Consider the following 4,899-nt stretch of genomic DNA (forward strand, 5'->3'; position numbering starts at 1 on the left):
GTTGTGTAGGAATGACAAGACTGTATAAAACTGCCAGTTATGTTACTATCGGGGCTCAGCCTTTGCATAAGAATCTGCTGAGCTGGTGCTGGCATCAATAAACGCTGCTTCCTGCTTATAGCCTCGGTGTCCGGTCTCTCTGTTCGACAATCCCACACCACCAATGCATTTATTTATTTGAATAGCTTTATTGATATAGAATGCGTGCGCCATACCATGAACTCCTTTAATGTATATATCTCATTCTTTTCTGTATATTCACAAATACATAATCATAACCACAATTTAAGAACATTTTGGTTGCCTCAAAAAAGAATCTCTATACCCTTTAACTATCACTTTCTCATTTTTCCATCTTCCTCCTCCAAGCCACAGTCATAGCCCTCCTCCAATCTATTTTCTATCTCTATAGATTTCCTTATTCTGAATTTTCATGTGAATGGAATCATAAAACATGTTGTCTCTAAATGACTTCAATCACTTAGCATAATTTCACAAGAAACATCCATGTAGTAGCATGTATGGGTACTGTATTCATTTTTATGGCCGAATAATATTCCACTGTATGGATAAAACACATTTTGCTTACCTATTCATTTGTAAATGGACATTTGGATTGTTTCCACCATTTGGCTATTATAAATAACATTGCAGTAAATATCCATGTACAAGTGTTTGAGGGAATATATATTTTCATTTTTCTTGGGCATAAACCTAGGAGTGAATTGTTAGGTTCCATGGTAATTCTAAGTTTAAAATCGAGGAACTTCCAGATTATTTTATAAATGGTTGCACCATTTTATTTTCCACCAGCGGTGTATAAAGGTCTAATGTCTCCATATTCTCAACAAAATTTATTATCTCACGTTTTGATTCTAGTCATTCTAATAGTTGTGAAGTGATATCTCATTGGGGTTTTGATTTGCATTTCCTTGATGACTAATGATATCCATCATTATTTCATGTGCTTTTGGTCATTTGTACACCTTCCTTGGAAAAATGTCTATTTATATCTGATATTTTTAAATATTTTGATATTTTTAAATTGTGCTATATAGCTTTTTCTTATTGAGTTATAAGTGCTCTTTATTTTTTATATTTTTTTGCTGACGGACCCATATTTATTTTACAACAAAGATATTTGAAATATAACTTCAACATTGTAATCTGTTGCCACTTAGTGATTTCCCCTGATTTTCATATATTTTAAAATATGTTTAAAGTTTCATTGATAGATTGGGAGAAAATGCTATGTTTGGCCTTTTTTTCTCCTTCCTTTTACTTTTGCTTGTTTTTCTTTTTTAAAAATTAAATTTATTGGCATAACATTGGATAATAAAGTTATATAAGTTTCAAGCGTACAATTCTATTATATGTCATCTGTATATTATGTGGTGTACTCACCACTCAAAGTCTAGTCTCCTTCAGTTAACGTGCACTTGATTCCCTTTACCCTCTTCATTCTCCCTCTACCCACCTTCTCCTCTAACAACCAGCGTTCTGTTGTCTGTATCTATGAGTTTTTTTGTTTTGTTTGTGCATTTGTTGCTTTTCCTTTTATATCTCACATATGAGTGAAATCATATGGTTTTTGTCCTTTTCCATCTTATTTGGCTTGGCATGATACTCTCAAGATCCATTCCTGTTGTCGCAAATGGCTGTATTTCATTGTTTCTTATGGTTGAGTAGTATTCCATTGTATCTTTATCCAATCACCTATCGAAAGACACTTAGGTTGTTTCCATGTCTTGGCCTCCATGAATAATGCTGCAATAAATATAATGGTACATACATCTTTATGAATAATTGTTTTTAAATTTTTGGGGTAAATTCCTAGAAGAAGGATTGCTAGGTCATATGGTAGCTCTAAATTTTTGGAGAAACCTCCATACTGTTTTCCAAAGTGGCTTCACTAATTTACATTCCCACCAGCAGTGTATGAAAGTCTCCTTTTCTCCACATCCTATCCAACATTTATTATTTCTTTTCTTATTGATAATAGCTATTCTAATAGGTATAAGGTGATATATCATTATGATTTTGATTTGTCTTTCCCTTATAATTAGTGAAATTGATCATCTTTTCCTATATCTGGTGGCCATCTGTATGTCTTCTTGAGAATAGCCTGTTCAGGCCCTCTGCCCATTTTTTAATTGGATTTTTTTATGCCGAGTCATATAAGTTTCTTATATATTTTGCATGTTAGCCCCTATCAGAGGTATTGTTTGGAAATATCTTTTTCCATTCAGTTGGTTGCATCTTTGGTTTGTTGATGGTTTCTTTTGCTGTGCGGAAGATATTTAGTTTGATATAGTTTCATCCATTTCTTTTTGCTTTTACTTTCCTTGCTTTTAGGGTCAAGTTCATAAAATGGTCTCTGAGACCATAAGTTTAGTACTTATGTTTTCTTCTATGTATTTTATTGCTTCAGGTCTTATATTTAGGTCTTTAATCCATTTTGAGTTAATTTTTGTGTATGATATTAAATAGTACTCTAGTTTTATTCCTTTATATGTGGCTTTCCAATTATCTCACGCCATTTATTAATGAGGCTTTCTTTTCTCCACTGTATGTTTTTGGCTCCCTTGTTGAAAATCAGTTGCCCATATATATTGTGGGTTTGTTTCTGGGCTCTCAATTCTGTTCCATTGGTCTGTGTGTCTATTTTTCTGCCAATACCATGCCATTTAGATTATTGTCATTTTGTAGTACAATTTGAAGCCAGAAAGTATGATACTTCTGGCTTTGTTCTTTTTTTCTCAAGATCGCTTTGGTTATTGGGGGTCTTTTGTAGTTCTATACAAATTTGATGATTTTTTTTGCTCTATTCTTTGAAAAATGCCATTAGAATTTTGATGGAGATTGTATTAAATTTCTGTATTGCTTTAGGTAATATGACTATTTTAACTATGTTGTTTCTTCTAATCCATGAACATGGACTACCTTTCCATTTCTTTGTGTCTTCTTCAATTTCTTTCAGAGATGTCTTGTAGTTTTCAGTGCATAGGTTATTCATTTGCTTTCTTAAGTTTATTCCTAGGTATTTTATTCTTTTCATTGCAATTGCAAATAGAATTGTTTTCTTCATTTCTTTTTCTGATATTTCATTGTTAGTATATTGGAACACAATATATTTTTACACTGATTTTGTAGCTTGCAACTATACTTATTTGTTTATTGTTTCTAATAGTTTTTTTGATGGAGACTATAGGGTATTCTATATAAAGAATCATGTCACCTGCAAAAAGCGACAATTTTACTTCTTCATTCCCACTTTGAATGTCTTTTCTTTCTTTTTCTTGCCTAATTGCTCTGGCTAGGACTTCCAGTATTATTTTGAATAATAGCGGTGAGAGTGGGCATCTTTGTCTTGTTCCTGATCTTAGAGAAAAAGCTTTCAATTTTTCACAAATAAGTATGATATTAGTCTCACTTCCTTTAGTTGTGTTAGTAATTGTTATATATATGTTGCTGCTCCCAGGTTGGGTGCACATATATTAATATGTTATATCTTCTTGATGTATTATCTCCTTTATTGCTTTAAAGTGTCCAATTTTGTCTCTTGTTACCTTTTTTATCTTAAAGTCTATTTTGTCAGATATAAGTATAACTACCCCCACTTTTTTCTGGATGTTATTTGCTTGGAGTATCATCTTCCACCCCTTCACTTTGAATCTATGTTTGTCTTTGTAGCTGAGATGGGTTTCCTGAATGCAGCAAATAGTTAGGTTTTTGTTTTTTTTTGTTTTGTTTTGTTTTGTTTTGTTTAGTCCATCCTGCTACTCTGTGCCTTCTTATTGGTGAGTTCAGTCCATTTCCAGTTAGGGTGATTAGTGATATATGGGAACTTTCTATGGCCATTTTATCTTTTGCTTTCTGGTAGATTTGTGTCTCCATTGTTTCTTTCCCCCTGTGTTTCTATTATTTGAGTTTGGTGATATTTTATGACTTTTTCCTTTGTTTTCTCTTTTTTTTTTTTTTTGTTATGTGTCTCAGTTCTAGTTTTTTTTTTTTTCGTGGTTACCGTTAGGTTTATATAAAAAAAAGTTTCATATGTATAATAGTCCTTTTTCTTCTGATTGCATCTTATCTCCATTCCCCTGTGTAAGTTCAGACCTTTTCCCCTCCTCTTTTATGTTTTTATTGTCAAAATGATCTCTTTTTATGCTGTGCATTCATTTCCAAACTCCAGTAGCTATTGTCTTCTTGTTTAATGTTTTTACCTACTTTAACCTTTATGTTATATTGCAGTGTTTAATATCCTATTCTGAACAAGGGTTGCAATTTCCTGTTTCTGTCTGTTAATCATCTTACTTATAGTTTTATGTTTGTTTCAGCTAGAAGAGCTCCTTTCAGCAATAGGTCTTGTGGTGGTAAATTCCCTCAACTTCTCTTTGTCTGGAAAAGCCTTTGTTTCTCCTTCATATGTAAAAGATAACTTTGCTGGATATATTATTCTTGGTTTGTGACTTCTCTCTTTCAGTATTTTGAATATTTGATTCCACTTTCTCCTAATTTGCAGAGTTTCTGCTTAGAATCTAATTATAATCTAATGGGGTTTCCATTACAGGTTACAGTCTTCTTTTCCATGGCTGCCTTTAAAGTTCTTTTTTATTAATGTTAATTTTTTGACAGCTTTAATATAATGTGCCTTGAAGAAGGCCTTTTTGGATTGAGATAATTAGGTGTTCTGTTAGCTTCTTTGATTTGACAGTCTTGCTCTTTCCATAGGTTTGGGAAGTTTTCATCATTTGAATAAGCTCTCTATCCTTTTTCCTGTTGCTTCCTCTTCTGGCATACCCATTATTCTTATATTGCTCTTTCTAATGGAGTCAGATAGTTCTTTTAGAGGTCTTCCCCCGCCGCCCTTTTTTTTACTCTAGATCCTCTCTCTCCTCC

This window comes from Pteropus vampyrus, unplaced genomic scaffold, assembly GCF_000151845.1.
Source record: "Pteropus vampyrus isolate Shadow unplaced genomic scaffold, Pvam_2.0 Scaffold391, whole genome shotgun sequence".
NCBI classification, from domain to species: domain Eukaryota; kingdom Metazoa; phylum Chordata; class Mammalia; order Chiroptera; family Pteropodidae; genus Pteropus; species Pteropus vampyrus.